Genomic DNA, 17,348 nt, shown 5'->3' with positions numbered 1-17,348 from the left:
CAACTTCCAGCACTTTAGGTTTTGGTTTTTTTCTCTTTTCTGGGCCAGCCTTTTCTTGCTTCTGTGGTGTTCTGTTTGAAAGGTCCCTTCTTGCTTCCCAACAGTTGTTTGGAAATTTTCAACATGTAAGTCATGACCTTATTATTTTATTCCGGGTGGGGGGGGGGGGTGTCAAGTCGAGAAGCCAAATTTATACAAATAAGGAGAGAAATACACATAGGGACGTGAAATTGGAGGAGTGGTCACGCCCCAGTCTTCTTTTTTGGCAGCTGAAGTTTCTTGTTAATTTGGATCTCTTGAAATGATGATGGCTATGCTTGCAGGTATTTCTGAAACTCCATTTAGATGCCTTTAAATGGAGGTGAAACGTTAAGATAAAGCAGGACTGTCTCTCAAGATGAAAAAAAAAAAGAACTACTGGCTATTGTCCTCAGTGCCTGATTGACTAGTAGAAAACACATCTCCATGGGAACAGATAAATGTCTGCTTTTCACGCGGTGAAATAACCAGCTCAGCCTGTGGAGCTTCACCAACCTAGCACTTTATTTGGACGGCTGTAAGCAGCCTCTCCCTTTTCATGTTCAGCCAAATTATCTGCCAGAATTTCTTTTCAAGTCTAGGGAGGGAAAAAAAAAAAAAGAAAGAAATCCCTCCCCCATCCCCCACTGCATGGAGTTAATTACTGTATTTTCATCTGGGAGGGTGGGAAAAAATACACGCTGGGCTGAAACAGCACACAAAACAACGGCTGGCGTATGGTATCTGCCTGGTGTCTATTAGCTGCTGGTGATTTTTTCTTTAAGGTATCGCAGCCTGCCGTAGTATTTGGGTAATGTCACCGGAATAACGAAGCAGCCGGGAGGCAGGGCCTGGCACTGACTGGCTTGGATTGTCTGCAGTCAGACCTCGGTCGGGCTGTGTGACCTCAGGCAGGTGGGGAGCAGCGCTGTTTTAATTCGGCGATCTGAGATGCGGAGGCGGAGGCGCAACACTGCTGCGGGGTCTCAGGTATCTGCCTCCCCTCCCCCTAACACCCTCAACATCTGCCGCGTTCACTGCCTGATCACTGATCCGTGCTCCGCGCCAACAAGAAGTCGAGAACGGCTCTCGGGAGACCTGGGGCTTTCTCAGTGATTCCAGACACTTTTGCTTCTGTTCCTGGGTTGAAAACACCCCCGGAAGCAGCATTTTCTGATGAGATTACAGCATTTCTAGTCCAGCTTCTGAAGCAGAGGGGGAAATAAAGGAAAACGAAAAAAAAAGAAAAAGGAAAAAATTGAGCCGAAATATATAGATCTGTACGTGCACACACACACACATATATCGCTGGAATCCTCAGCCTACTCAGTGCTAACACTTGGCAGGACAAAGTGCATGTGGGTGATTTTATAGGGATCCATTCACCCCTTCCTCTTATTCTCTCCTTTGTCGGTTACGCTATTTGTGTCTTTGTCTTCTTCCTCAGCACCTCCACCCACCCACCCAACAAGCCTGAACAGGAAATGTTTAAAGACCGGTGAAGTACAAACCCCGAGCCATTTTTTCAAAAGAAATTGGGTTAAAGATACCTGCCGTTGATGTAGCAATCTAGTCCCCGTCCCAGCGTTCTGTGGAGGAGATTCCTAAATATCCAAACCCCAGTGGTCTTTATCTGGCCCAGCTGCTTCTGCTGGAGAAGGAATGTGGCAGTCGAGTGTGTGAACACTGCCTCTATTGTATCCACACGGGCTGATTGAAGCCTAGATAATTGGCATGTAACCTTCTCTATTAATAGTGCAGACAGATATGTGAATTAGCCGGATCCCTCCGACATATGCCATGCATTAGCTAAAGGGGCTTCTGATTCTCCAAACATCTCCGCTATTACACCAATAATTAGGCTTTAGAACTTGATAACTTTGGGGTGAAATCAATAAATAATAGGGAAGCTCCACACTCCGTCTGAATCAGAAGTGCTTCTGTAATCTTACCATGACTTCAGTGCTGCTAGAGGTCGTCACTGATCATTTGAGGGTTTGGGGGTTCGGGACTCCGGGTGTGTCTTGCTGATGCTGACTTGCTGGAGGAGGTTCGTAAAGTAGGGGACTTTCTGACGAGCTTCTGTAGTCATCAAGGTGTGTGAACAGCAGTCTGCGCTCACCTCGTGCGTGCTCTTTGCCTGTCTTGTAAAGGAGCAGATGTACCCCGAGTGAGACAGTAAAACCCTGAGTTAGGCTATTTAGCGCCGAGCATGTCTGAATACGGGGCTAGTCTCATGTCAAGTCCTAAGGCTACAGGAAGTACTGCAGCTGATGGTTAAGAAAACAAACTGCTGTCAGGCGGCCAGGATCGGAAGCATGGCGCCTCCGAGTGCTAGCTCGGACAACTTGTCCAGCTGCTCTCTGCGCCTCACTTTTGAGATCTGAAAAATGGGAAGAACAATCGTTCCTAGCCCACTGGCACTTTGTAAGGTTTAAATAACTCGTAAGCACTTTTGCTTTTCCTTTAATAAATGTGCACCGAAGGTACTCTCCAGACTGCTGGCTGTGACCGACCAGGAGGCGGAGCGAGCCTGCAGCAGGTCGCGACGAGCACTTTCTTCATGGAGCGGAGCCCACAGCGCCGGGAGGGCAAGTCCCGTTTACAGAAGTTCTGATAACCATATATGTGCTGTATACGTGTGTGTGTGCCTGTGTCACATATGTGCATGCTGGCTGTCAGTGTAAAAACTTTTCTTTTAGGGGGTCAAGTTTTTTGAAAATGTGAAAATCCTGCCATCAAACGATCTAAAATCTGAAGACAACCTGAATGCGTCGATAGGAGATTGGTTCAATAAATTAAGCCAGGGTTTCCCTGATGGTCCAGTGGCTGAGGTTCTGTGCCCAGTGTTGGGGGCCCAGGTTCCATCCCTGCTCAGGGAACTAGGCCCCCCATGCCACAACCAAAACCTGGCACAGCCAAGTAAATAATAAATAGTTACAATTAGTTAATTAAGCTACATCCTTACAATGGATTATCAGGCAGTCATTCATAAGAAAGAGGTCAATTTCCCTGTGCTGATTAGAAACATTATTCAGTGAAGATAAAAGGCATTGCAGGGTGCATCTGTTACAATCCTATACATGTAAAGAAAAAGGGCTTTATTGTGCCTCGTGTTTCACTGTGATGAGGTCTCAGTCCGCTGTCAGACCCTGTGGAGCCCGTCTTCCCTGGAGCTCACAGATGGGGACCACTCCCCCTCCAACTGAGCAGCCAAAAGTCTTGAATCCACCTCTCGCTGACATGCCTGTGTGTCTCGCTCACACTAGGGACCCAAGTCCATTCTTTCAGCTTCCTCGTGAAGCCTCGATCCCTGTTCCAAACTACTGTCATCTCTCTCCTGGGTAACCACGCTCTTAACTAGTCTCCCTGTAGGCCCCTAACTAGTCCCCTTCAGTCACCTAACTAGTCTCAGCCCATGCACTCTTGCTTCCATCTCCCCGTCTTCCCAGTGTAGCCAGACCACTCCCCTCCCCACCTGGCTTCAATTCTTGCCATGGAAGTCTTCCCCACGCTCTTGGGACGAAAACCCCAAATTCTATCCGATATAATGACCTACTTCCTTGCAGATGCTGTCACAGAGTGTAAGAAACTAGGCAGCTTAGAGCAACAGAAAGGCCTCCCACACAGTTCCGGAGCCTAGAAGTCCGCTCTGAGTGCTGTGCGGAGGCCCTCCTCGCCTCTCCCCAGCTGGCCTCCCCTCCTGGCAGACCCTGGCCCGCAGCCGCACCACGCCAGGCTCCGCCTGTGGCATCGCACGGTCTGCCCTCTGTGTGTCTGCCTTAGGCGCCCCTCCACGCTGCCCCAGGACGACCTCGTCTTAACTAACTACGCCTGCAGCAGCCCTGGTTCCAAGTACAGCCAGATTCTGAGATGCGGTGGCACTAGTGGGGAAGACCATGCAGCAGGCTGAGCGCCGGAGAGCTGTGCTGGACAAGACTCTGGAGAGCCCCTTGGACGGCAAGCAGGTCAGGCCAGTCCATCCTAAAGGAAATTAACTCATACTCATTGGAAGGACTGACACTGAAGCTGAAACTCCAATACTTTGGCCACCTGATGCGAAGAGCCGACTCATTGGAAAAGACCCTGATGCTGGGAAAGATTGAAGGCAGGAGAAGAAGGGGACGACAGAGGATGAGATGGTTGGATGGCATCACTGACTGGATGGTGTTTGAGCCCACTCAGGGAGACGATGAAGGACAGGGAGGCCGGGTGCGCTGCAGTCCATGGGGTCTCACATATCCCCTGGAGAAGGATACAGCAACCCACGCCGGTACCTCTCGCCTGTAAAATCCCATGGACAGAGGAGCCTGGCAGGCCACAGGCCATTGGGTTGCAAACAGTCAGACACAACTGACTGAGCACACACAGGAGACCAATAATCTTTTTTTAAAGAAGTTTTTGTGTGGAACATTTAAAAGTCTTTGTTGAGTTTGGTACAATATTGCTTCTCTTTTATGTTTTTTGGGTTTTCTGGTCCTGAGGCGTGTGGGATCTCGGCTCCCAGACCAGGAGTCGAACCACGCCCCCTGTGTTGGAAGGTGACATCTTAACCGTTGGACCTCCAGGGAAGTCCTCAATCTATCTTTTTGAAGGAATGCATTCTAACCAATAGCCTTAGAGCCTCAGAGACCCAGCCTGGCCAGGCGCCGCCTCCATCTGAGCAGCTTTCCCGCTCTTGTTGCGGCTCCCGGCCTGGAGCGCAGACAACAGCTGCGGCGCAGCGGCTTACTTGCTCCCAGGCACGTGGGATCCTCCCGGATCACGGATCAAGCCCGTGTCCCCGCGTTGGCAGGCGAATTCTTGGGCATCGAGCTAGCAGGGCAGCCCCCGGCATCTGTTTCAAGGTTCTTCCGTGTTGTAGCATTACCGTACTTGCTTCTTCTGTTTCCAAATAACACTCCATTATGTGCATAGTCCACATTTTATTTGTCCATCCATCAGTTGACGGACATTTAGCTTGTTTTCACTTGTGCCTCTATGAACAGTGCTTCTATGGACATTTGGGTACAGGTTTTTGTGTGGATGTATGTTTTCAGCTCTCTTCAGTATATATCTAGGAGTGGAATAGGTAGGTCACATGGTAACTCTATATTAAATTTTTGAAAAGTTTCCAAACTGTATTTCAAAACAGTTGCACCACTTTACATTCCCACTAGCAACATATAAGAGTTCCTTTCCAATTTCTCCACATCCTCACCAACACTTGTTATTTCCATCTTCTTTTATCATAGCCTTTCTAGTGGGTCTGGCTTTTTTTTTTTTAATTTTCTGTCTAACACCCTGACAGATGGGCTTCATTTTTTGTGGTTCTCCATCTGAGATACTCATGAAAGCTACAGTATAGATCCTCAGAAAAATGTACATGTACATATTTAAAAAGTGCCTATAATTTCAAACATTTCCTAGACCCCTCTTCAGACTGTAGCCTGTCAGGTTCCTCTGTCCATGGGATTCTCCAGGCAAGAAGACGAGAGGGTTGCCACTCCCTTCTCCAGAGGATCTTCCTGACCCAGGGACAGAACCGAGGTCTCTTGCGTTGCAGGCGGAGTCCCTACCGTGTGAACCACCAGGGGAACCCGTAGACCTCTCCAGAAGTCATGTGTTTATAGCTAGTGGAGCTTCCCAGGCAGCACTAGTGGTAAAGAACCTGCCTGTCAATGCAGGAGACGTAAGAGACGCAAGTTCGATCCCTGGGTCGGGAAGATCCCCTGGAGTAGGGTATGGCCACCCACTCTAGTATTCTTGCCTGGAGAATCCCATGAGCTATATAGTCCATGGGGTTGCAAAGCGTTGGACACGACTGAGCGACTTTCACTTTGGTGGCTCAGACAGTAAAGAATCTCCCTGCAGTGCAGGAGACCTGGATTCGATCCCTGGGTCGGGAAGATCCCCTGGAGAAGGGCATGGCCACCCACTCCAGTCTTCTTGCCTGGAGAATCCCATGGACAGAGGAGCCTGGCGGGCTACAGTCCACGGGGTCGCAAGAGTTGGACACGACTGAGTGACTGAGCGCGCGCACACACACACCCTCCTCCACACAAGGAGGAGAACAGAACCTCTCCCAAGTTGGTACTGTTGAAAGGATTAAACAAAATAGCGTGTGCTGTGTTGGCATGAGGTGACAGTCATTCATACTAGCATAGTGCAATCTGTTCCCCTGATGACCAGGGCTGTTGATTTATAGCAGTAACAGCCACAGGTCAAATTTCAGCATATTTTTTCTTTGGTCCACAGAGCATTTTTGTAAATAGGAACATCTCTTCTTTTAAAATGTGTATTTTGGGGCTTCCTTGGCTGTGCAGAGGTTAGGACTCTGCTCTCCCAATGCAGGGGACATGAGTTCAATCCTTGCTTGGGGAACTAAGATCCTGCATGCTGCCTGGGGCAGCCAAAAACAAAAACCTTTAAAGTGTGTATTTTCGGTTTCCACTGATACATCAGATCTGACGAAACTGGAATAATGTCTTCAAATGGCACAAGCAGGCAGCGCCCAGGAGCAGCTGCCGCTTCAACATCCCCTGTTTTCCGCAGTCACCAGCCCTCCCTACTGCATCACCCTTGGCCCGGATTCCTCGGATCTCACCCTTGTTGGCAACCGCGTTGGTCAGCATCCCACTGGAAACAGCTACCACCTGACATAGAGCAGGTGCACGGAGAGCTGCACAAAGGGAGGGTTTCAAGGATGCAAGCAGGGTTACCAGGAAAGCACCCGAGAAGGTGACACCCTGAGGCCAGCCGTGTGGACACGGAGCGATGCGGCCCAAGCCCGAAGAGGCGGAGGCAGGCTGCGGGTTCCACGCCTGCGGACGGCGGCGGCGGAGCGAACCCCCATCGGGGCTTCGTCCCGCAGCGGGGGGAGGCCGCCGACCTGGAGCAGAGAGGAAACTGGGGAAAGGAACGCCCCCAGCCTCAGTTTCCTCCTCCGGGTCTTCCACAGCCGCCTCCCATCGGCTACACCCGAGCAGAAACCCGAGAGCTGCAGAGTGTTCCTACGGCCGAGAAAGGCGCGCAGAGCGGGAGGGCCGGCCAGAGGGTAAATGCAGGAAAGAAAGGAAAACTATTCAGCATATTTTCTTTGAGGCTTAAATTTTTCTTATGATTATCCTTGGTTATTAATAACCCTGCATCAACTCCCCCTCTTCATTACTCATATTTCACACGCAGTTCCTCTGGGTTTTCAGACCACTTCCGTTCAGTGGCCGCCTTCTTTGTTTCTCCCACTGAACTCCATTCATATTTCCATCATCCACCTGATAATTACATCGAATTGTTGCCCAGGTTGCCGCTGCCCACGGAAGACAGGAACTATCTTACTCATCTTGAGAACCCCACACCTCGCACTGTCAGACATATAATAACTATTAAAAACCCCAAGATGGTGGGTGGATTTCCATGTATTGTTCTAGTAATAAAAGGGGACACCTGAAAAGTGAGGGTGGGAAAAAAGTCATCACCAGCTATTCTCATGTACATCCTTGTTTCAAAGAAGTGAACAATCATTCACCAGATCAACAAAATAATAATAAGAACAGTAATAGCATTAATAATGTATATTTTTGAGTACTTACCATCTGCCAGTTACTTTATACATCTGTTGTCATATTGAAGTCTTTCAACAATACCATTAAGCCATGTAATATTTTTATCCCAATTTTGAAGGGGGGGAAACTGAAGTATAGAGGAATTATCTAAGGTCAGTATTAGACTCACAACTGGCCATCAGATCTGGATGGACAAAGTCTTGAATCAGAAATACTGCCCCTTCACGGTTAAAATAGTCATAACTCTCTGAGTCACATCTAGTATTTGTAAGTTGCACTATACATCTGTTATCAACATGTATCAGAATTTTAGTTATGCAGGAAATAGAGGCTCAATTTCAACATCAGCTTAAGTATATATAAAGGTTGTTTCTTTCATATAACAGGTTCTGAGGTCAGCTGCTGCAGGCTTTGTTTCATTGGCTTATAGATGTAGAGGCTAAGGTTTCTGATATGTTCTTGGACTTACCCTCTTAAGCACAAAATGGCCACATTAGCTCCAGCCATCATTCCCATGTTCCAGGCATGAAAAGAGAGAAAGGTCAAATGCGAAGTAGCTTCTGCTGGTTAGGTGAGTCCTCTTTACAGAGCATTCCCAGACGCCTCATTTATATTTTCTGCTCTCACGTTAAGAATGACTCCTTTCGGCAAGAGAGAATGGGATATAGATATACTGAACAGGAGACGTTGCTGGCCTCAACAGTATAAAGGTCTGATCTTAAAGAGAGAGGAATGGGTGGTGGAGAGGAAGTTAGCATTCTCCGCTACACTTCAAGTATCTCTTTATACCTATCTGTTCATATCTGTGTCCTTAAATACTTACACTTTACTCCATACTGAGTCACTTCAGTCGTGTTCGACTCTTTGTGACCCCAGGGACTGTAGCCCGCCAGGTTCCTCTGGCCACGGGCTTTCCCAGGCAAGAATGCGGGAGTGGGTTGTCATTTCCTCCTCCAGGAGCCGAAAACAAGGCCCCCTGCCTGCGTTTGTAAATAAAGCTTTATTGGCAGCAGCCGCGCTCACCTGCCTGTTGTCTATGATGGCCGCCCTCACACCACCAGGCAGTTTAGTCATTGCAATGGAGACCATCTGGCCACGAAGCCTAAAACGGCGAATCGCTGGCCCTTCACAGAAAAAGTCTGCCAACCCCTGCTTTACAAGCTCCCTTTCTATTTTCGGAGAAACACCCTGTACCTCAGAGTGACCCTGTGCTGAAATGAGAAGTGACAGGTGAGCCGGCAAGCGGTCCTCCACCGCGGCTTCGGAGTCGTCACTCCCGCCGCCGTCACGGAGCGCCGAGACGCGCAGGCACCTCCGCGGGCATCTGCTCTGAGGGCTGGGCGATCCGATGCCCTCCGGCATCGCTCACGACAATGGCAATCACGGGCACTAAAGAGCAAACACTTGCCGCCTCCAGATGCTCACAGGCGCTGCCGGGGACCGAGACGCGGGAACAATCTCAAATCACCCAGCTTTGTATGCTCTGGAAATAGTCTCATTCAAAGGCAACTTCGTATTTGTTGGAATAATTACAAGTTTGATAAGTGCAAATTATCTGAGGAATAATTTCCGAGAAGAATTATGCGCAAGTCCTAGAGTATTGGTGAAAAGATATTTTATAGCAAATCTCTATAGGTTGAGACAAATCAAAAATATTTATTTACCAATAGGCACATAAAAATCTGCACGCCACTCTTTCATTCAGTCCTCAATACAGGGACAACGGATTTGCACCTGAAAAACTCATAGACCAAAACATTTCTGTTTGCCAGCTCACTGGTATTGTCATGTGGCTATACCATATACCACTATACCGTAGACCCTCAATGTGATGGCTCTGAAATGGTGTTTCTTGACCAATTTTTAGTTTGACAGGAAATGCACAATATATCAAATTTGTGATCAGATATTTTTAATATTTTATGCCACATTATCTTACATTCATACCATTCAAATTTTTATCATGTTGATCACACTGTATTCAATTTGAGTTTATGGCTCCCAGAAAAATACATGATAAGAATACAAGTCTGAAATGCTTTGGTCTGAATGACTTGCTGGTATATCCCACGATTTCTCAAACATGGCACTTCTGACATTTGGGGCTGGAGAAGTCTCTGTGGTGGGGCTGACCCGTGCATTGAACAGCGTCAGCAGCACCCCTGCCTCCTACACCGTGGCTGCCAGCAGCAGATCCCCCTCCACCCGTCAGGACAACCCAGGAGGTCGGCAGACGCTGTCCAATTGCCTAGGAGGCAGCATCGCCCCCCCGCAGAGAATCAGAGCTATCGTCTATTCCAGAGCATTTGTTTTTGACCCACTTTCCAGATTCTCTACTATTTACTAGCTGTGGGGGCTTGAGCATAATTTAACCCCCTGTTAAATCAGGCCTCAGTTTTTTCTCTGCAACATACACATAGTAGGAGTTTGACTTCATAGGATTGTAGAATGAGAGAGTTGCCTAGTGGTCTAGTGGTTAAGAATCTGCCTTCCAACGTAGGGGACACAGGTTTGATCCCAGGTCAGGGAACTAAGATCCCACATGCCAATAGGCAACGAAGCCCGCGCACCCTAGAGCCCACGCTCCGCAACAGAGAAGCCGCGGGCCTCAGAGACCGAGCTCCTGTGCTCGGAGCCCCCGGGGCCAACCGGAGAGAGGCCAGCACGTTGCCACGAAGACCCTGCATGCCGCAGCCAGGACCCGATGCAGCCAAAGTAAATAAACACTGTGGGGAAGAAAAGGACTGCAGAATGAAACGCCAGTGCACATAAAGCAATAAATTCTCAAGACACGGTAGGTATTCTAGTTTCATTATGGTTACTAATTATCAATATATCCACTGGTGGCAGAGTCCTTGCTCTGGGCTTTGAAGAAGAGACTTGTGAACAGCATAGACAATTACTCCAAGGTGGGACTGATGTAAAAAAGCTTGTGAGCTAATAAAATAAAGTCTTTCTTTCCAAGTAAAATGAAAAATTGGATTTCACAAGCCATCAAAATGTCTCAAAGAACATTTTAAAAAACTATCAAGCAGAACAAGGTCTCTCCTTCTATTGGTGGACAGAGGAAAAGGCAAGGAGACATCTTTCCTCAAGGCCAGATCGACCTGGAGGTGAACATGTGAGCTTTAAGGGAAAGGCCCAAGCTTCCGTGAAAGCCCCTCGAGTGAGCGTGAGGTATGCTGGCCGCTGCACTCTCCCGAAGCCTGGGAGGAACGCAGTGCTGGCTCTTAAGAGAAAGACGCTACAGAAACGACCATACACGTAAAAGAGTAAGTGCGGTCAGGCAGATGCCTGCCAACCCCAATTACTTTCAAGTCACTTCTCAACTACGTAAACCGTGCTGGTACAATTGCCTGCCTCTCTGGTCTCGGGAGACCGTTATTGCCAGATTAGCCATTTGGAGCCTGCCCTCTTGCCTCTGTTGTCCAGGAGAATGAAGCCTCTCCTTGAATGTGGCCCTCCCCCCAAAAATGCCGGAGCCTGAGAGTAGGTGCTACCCCTCTCGTGTGTTGAGTGGGAACGCCTGGCCGAGCTTCGCTGTTTGTTTTCTCTGAAATGTGCACATAACTCCTGGAAGCCATTCTTCAGATCTACTCCCACACACACGGATTAGTGGACAAGGCTGCTTATTGAAGCACTGCTTGTCAGAGCAAAGGGGTGGAAATGATTTAAATTCTCATCCATGGGAGACAGATTACATGAGTCAAATGGAATACTATGCTGCAATAAAAAAAGAATGAGGAAGTACTTACTTCACTGATATGATGCCTTCTCCAAAATACACTGTGAAATAAAAACAGACTAAAATACAGCACACAGCACAGAAACTGCATATTCACAGGATAACTCTGGAAATACACGGGAGAAATTTGTAAGATATGTTTTTATCCTAAGAACTAGGTCACTTGAAACAAGGTTAGAAGGAGATTCAACACCCTTTTGTACCTTACATATCATGGCAAGTATTGATTTCTTTAAATAAATAGGGTATTTAAAAGGTTAAATAATATCCCCCCAAAATAAAATATGTGATTATCATATTAATGCATCTTTCCAACGTTTTTTAAATGAAAGTTTAGTTGATTTACAAGGTTGTGCCAATCTCTGCTGTATAGCTAACTGACTCAGTTCCACATGCAGACATTCTTTTTTTCTCTATAATTTTTATTTATTTTCAGCCGCGCTGGTCTTTGTTGCTGTGTGCAGGGCCTTTCTCTGTTGCGGCGAGCAGGGGCTACCCTCACGGCGGTGCGGGGCTTCTCTTGCTGCGGACAGGCTCTAGTAGCCGGGCACACAGGCTCAGTGGTTGGGGCTCGCAGGCTCTCAAGTGCCGTCTGGGTAGTTGGAACTCACAGGCTTGGTTGCTTTGCGGCCTGGAATCTTCCCGGGCCAGGGATTGAACCGTTGTCCCCTGTATTGCAGGCGGATTCTTACCTACCACATCAGCGGGGAAGTCCCACATTCCTGTCGTGATACGTTCTTTTCCATCCTGGTTTATCACAGGATATTGAATATGCTCCCTCACTGTGCTATAGAGGAGGACTGCTTGCTTTTTCACCCTGTATGTAACAGTCTGCATGTGCTGACCCCAAACTCCCAGTCCTTCCCTCCCTCAAAGATGCTGCAACTTGGGTTTCCGGCTCCTGCTTCACTGTCTACTCACAAGAGTCTGTTTTGTAAATTAGGCGAGTTTCTTAGTCTCCTGCTTTTGAACTGTGGCGTTGGAGAAGATGCTTGAGAGTCCCTTGGACTGCAAGGAGACCCAACCAGTCCATCCTAAAGAGATCAGTCCTGGGTGTTCATTGGAAGGACTGATGCTGAAGCTGAAACTCCAATACTTTGGCCACCTCATTCGAAGAATTGACTCATTAAAAAAGACCCTGATGCTGGGAGGGGTTGGGGGCAGGAGGAGAAGGGGACGACAGAGGATGAGATGGCTGGATGGCATCACTGACTCGATGGACATGAGTTTGAGTAAACTCCAGGAGTTGGTGATGGACAGGGAGGCCTGGCGTGCTGTGGTTCATGGAGTTGCAAAGAGCGACTGAACTGAACTACTGAGTCTCCCTCAGGCTTGTAATCCTCATCCACTAAATGGGAGTAACTTCACCTACCCCGAGCTTTGAAACGCTTACCTGAGGTCGTGGACTCTAGAAGGTTCAGTCTATGGAAGGTTTTTTCGTTTGTTGTGTAAACCTGTTCTCACCTGTGGCTAGAAAAGGGGAAGGTAGCCTAGGTGGAAAGTCACTAGCATGATGCAGAAAAGACTCAAGAGTTAAACTAGCTGAGGTGCATGGGAACTCTATCCAAGCTCCTGGGATAAACCATAATGGAAAAGAAGATTAAAAAAAAAAAATGTAAAAATAAATAAATAAATAAATAAAAACAATGTGTGTGTGTAAACCTGAGTCACTTGGCTGTAAGCAGAGATGGACACAGCGTTGTAAGTGAATTAATTCATTAAATGCAAAAAAAAAAAAAAAATTCTAGCCGAGCTGTTTTTTGTCACTAGCTGTGACAGAACCATTCTGTCCCAGACAGACACTTAAAATGCAGTAGGAGCTAAGTGCTAGAGAGATGAACCAATAAAGCAAAGGCAGATAAAGCACCAGCTCCGCTTCTCATTGGAGTCAGTAACCATAAAGTGGATCAAATTCCATAAAAGTTTCACAGGACTGACTTGATTTCTGTACTTTCCGCCTCAAAAACAGCTAACAGCCAACAGACCGCCCCGGTCCGCGGGCCAGCCACCGGAAAGCCGTCCGGGGCCTCAGGAGAGGCTGAAGCCCTGCGCGTGGGTCGTGTGCTGGGTTAGTCCAGCCGAGAGGCTCTGGTGGGCGTTGGAAGAGAAGGTCCGCGCTCACAGACCCTGAAGGCCAGGGGCGCAGACGGCGGCGGGCACGGAGAAAGCCGGGTGCTCGGTAAACGTCATCGCGTGAACCTGTGAACCTTGTAGACTGAGTGGGTGAAGGAGCAGGGGCCTGGGGAAGGTGGGGGGCCGCGAGCGCATCCTGGTTTGGGCCCATCAGGGCGGGGGTCTTGGCCCGACTTCAGCCGGCTTCCCCGGGCCCACCGTCAGCCCGTGCGGACCCGGCTCGGCGCCGCTGACCTGGGCGCTGGACCGCTGTCTGCGGGGGGCCGGCCTGTGCCTCGTGGGAGGGCCAGCGGCACCGCGGTCTCTACCCAGCGGATGCCAGCAGCATCCCTGCCGGCGCTGACTTCACCAAGGACCCCCAGGGCAGAAACCCGCTTCTAGAAGCACAGCGTTGGGGTAAGCTGCCCCTCTCACGTGCCGGCCTCTGAGACGTGGGGTCCTGCTTCCCGCATCTCTGAGTGCGTCTGGGACTTCCCGCAACATCCGCCCTGAGACTCCCGGCGTTTCTCTGCGGAGCCCGTTTCCGGGGCGGGGTTTGTGGACCTGGAGCTCATGGGTGGGTGTCACACGCGCGCACAACATACGCATTTACGGGGCTCTTGTCCTCAATCCAGCTGTGCTATTCCGGAAATGAGGATGCCAAGGCCCGGGGGCTCGGTGACTAGCCCAAGTATACAGCGGCTAGCTGGGAAGGAAGTCGATGGGTTATTTCTAACCTGAGCTAACTAATTTGTATGCCGACAAAGAATGCCCTTTTGAGTGGACAGAGGGCGTTCGTTCCCCCTACCCCCCTTGACCTCAAGCAGAGTGAGTGACGGGGTCAAGCGCCCGCGGCCCGCGCCCCGTCCAGCCTGCTCCCGGCGCCCCCTGCCCGCCAGCGGCCTGAGGGCGGCGGGCTGTCCCTGTGTCTGCCGCCGCCGGCGGGACGCGCTGAGGGCCTCTGTGAGGTCAGGGGCAGGAAAGACAGACGGACGAGGGCGAGAAACGAAGTCACGGGGAGCGAGGCAGGCAGCTGAGCCGACCCCGCGAGGCAGTGTTTTGCACCCAACAGTCTGGAGCGAGTGACGAGCTGCGTTTGTTCCTAAATCGGGCCGTCCCGTGCCGCGGGCTGCCCTCACTGAGGCCTCGCTGGCCCGAAGGTGAGTCAGAGCTGGCCCGGACCGCGGGGATCCGGGCTGCGTGTCAGAGGGAGCCCCGGAGGGCCGGGCGGGGCGGCGGGCGCCCGGGCACCGCTGAGACGCCGAGATGCCCGCGGCTCGCCTTCCGGCTGCAGAGGCGGCGACCAAGCGCCTGTCCGGACGACCCTGGGCAGCGGTGGTGGGCGGGCGCCGCTTGGCCATTCAGTGCGTTTTTATTGAGCATCTACTATGCCAGCCACCGTTCTAAGAGCCGCAATACAGTCAGGGCCAGTCCTTACTCTCCTGGAATTCGTGTGTAAGGCCTGGGGACAGACAAGAAAGAGACCAGTACCTAACGTGTAAGGGGAAGGATACTTCGTGAGATCAGTACAGCGGAGTGGATGGCGGGAGAGTGACAGCCAGGGATGCCCTTAGACAGAGGAGATGGGGAAGACCTACAGCAGGAAGGAGGTTTGAAGTAGTTCAACAATGTTTTGGGTGAAACTGAAACACTTTTGAAGGGTGGAGGAGGGCTGAAACAGATTCTTGGACACCAGTGTTCATCGCAGCGCGAGTCACAGTAGCCAAAACGTAGATAGAACCCAGTGCTAAATGGATAAACGTAATACGGTGTATAGTTCAATGGAATATTATTCAGCCTTAAAAATTAAATTCATGGGAGTTCCCTGGTGGTCCAGTGGTTAGGACATGGCGCTTTCACTGCTGGGGCTTGGGTTCAGTCCCAGGTCAGGGAACTAAGATCCTGCAAGCCACACAGCAAAGCTAAAAAAAAGAGAGAGAGAGAGAGAAGAATTTAATTCAGACATACAGTACAAATGCATTAACCTTGAAGACATTGTGTGTTAAAGGAAATAAGCCAGACGCAAAAGGAGGAATAATGCAAGATTCCACTTATGTGAGGGACCTAAAGCAGTTAAATTCACAGAGGCAGAAAGTCGAACAGCGATGGTCAGGGCCCGGGTGTGGCGGAGGGTTGGGCGGTACTGTCGGATGGGTCCAGAGTTCCAGCCCGGGATGCTGAGGTTTGGCGGATGGATGATGGCCGTGGTTGCCCAACGGTGTGAATGTACTTAGCACACTGAACTAAACACTCAGAATGGCTAAAATGGTAAGTTTTATGTTACATACATTTTACCGCAATTTTTTTCTAATAGCTGGGAGAAGAAAAGGGTAGGTGTCAGGAAGTAGGTGTCGGGAGGAGGCAGGGGGCAGGAACACTTACTGAATGAGGCGTACCCTGGGTCAGTCAGCCTGCTAAATCTAATTCATTATCTCATTGAAGCTTTACAGTACACCAAAACGTTAGATATGAGCCCAACTTACAGATGAACAAGGCAGCATTCAGAAGCATGCAGGGCCTTTCTCAGTGGGGAGTGACAAGGCTGTGATTCAGCCCCACGCTCCTGGCTCCCTGCCCACACTATTAACCTACCACCTTCACCCACACGGAGCACCTCATTATTTGCTTAAGCCGTTTGTAGAAACCACCACCTCTTATGCAACTTTCAATAGAGTTGGTTGCAAATAAATCCAAAATGGGAGGAGGCTTAAAGGGGGCTCAATTGTGGAGGGTGAATTCATAAAAAAGAAGAGTCCCCTAGCATCTTGATAGTATCTTTTCATTTTGAAAATAGTTCACGGCACTCATTCCACAAGCAAATCTAGTGTTTCCTGGGCACAGGAGAGAGTCAAAGAGATTAAAAAAACAAAACACACACACACACACACACACACACACACACACACACTGGCTATTTGATGAAGAGCCTGGCCTAACTGAATAAGAAGAGAAAATCAATAACACCAATTCTGCATGGAAAATGCTACATAAATGTTACACAGAGACTTGCCCAGGATGCTAAAGAAGGTTGAAGGATCCCAAAGAAGGATTTTTTTTTTTTTTTTGGTCAAGGCAAGGAAATCCGAAAGCTCTTCTTTCCTAGAAAATTTTAGTTACCCTCGGACTTCAACCAGAAGAGCTAAGCAAAAATGTTAACTCGCAATTTCTGCCGCACTCTCACTTCCCCACCCCACTTCCTTCCCACTGGTCAGTTTCCTGGGAAACATCCACATTCTGAGAGCAAAAATACCAGTAACATGTCATTAGAATGACATCAACATGACAAGAACTTTTTGTTAAAATAGCTACAAGTCCTAAAATACATTGACAATTATTTTTAAATGGGATTAATTCCACAGCAGGGAGGCACTAACGAGATGCTTATTTTTTTTTTAATACAAAAAGATATTTTATTTCTCAGGATGCGTGTCCTTTGGATTAGAACAGAGGTCGAGGCTTAGTATTAACTTTGGAATAATTTAAGTGAATTCTGGTCCTCGGAAAGAATTAGCAGAGCCCCTGGGATTTGGTGATGGAGATAGTCGTTTTGTAGCAAAACCTCATTTTTAACTTTCTCCGGGGAAGAGGGGGATGGTGCTGTTTCAGTAGATGTGGGTTTAAGTTATGTCTTGAGCGGAAGGAGACTTTGAGAGTGTGTTGTCCTGGAGACCTGTGGGCTGGCTCTGGGGAGCTGATCTGTAAGTATCTTCTCGACTCTGCCTCTGATGATATCACCACGGTGGGAGTAGTTATGCCACTGAAACTGGCAGACAGCACTGAGCCCCCGAGAGCCAGCCTGTCCACATGCCACTGACGGGACAGCAGTCTGCCGCTGTGCAGAAAGTGTCCGGCTGCGTCCCTGAGGTCCAAGACAGGCTGCGTCTGCTCCCGTGAGCTGCGCCCCTGTGGTCAGAGGCGATGCTGCTGTA

At 49.2% G+C, this 17,348-nt stretch overlaps 1 long non-coding RNA gene across 1 annotated transcript; it reads right to left on the bottom strand.

Moving 5' to 3' along the window:
- Positions 1 to 519: 519 nt before the first annotated feature.
- Positions 520 to 2,451, bottom strand: LOC139036807 (uncharacterized). Its single transcript, XR_011489672.1, has 2 exons — positions 1,971 to 2,451; positions 520 to 1,223 (listed from the first exon to the last, which is right to left on the bottom strand). It is a non-coding gene; the product is annotated as an uncharacterized lncRNA (long non-coding RNA).
- Positions 2,452 to 17,348: the final 14,897 nt, after the last annotated feature.

This window comes from Odocoileus virginianus, chromosome 9 (assembly GCF_023699985.2).
Source record: "Odocoileus virginianus isolate 20LAN1187 ecotype Illinois chromosome 9, Ovbor_1.2, whole genome shotgun sequence".
NCBI lineage: Eukaryota > Metazoa > Chordata > Mammalia > Artiodactyla > Cervidae > Odocoileus > Odocoileus virginianus.
The sequence above is the reverse complement of the archived record's forward strand: the minus strand, read 5'-3'. Positions and strand labels throughout refer to the sequence as shown.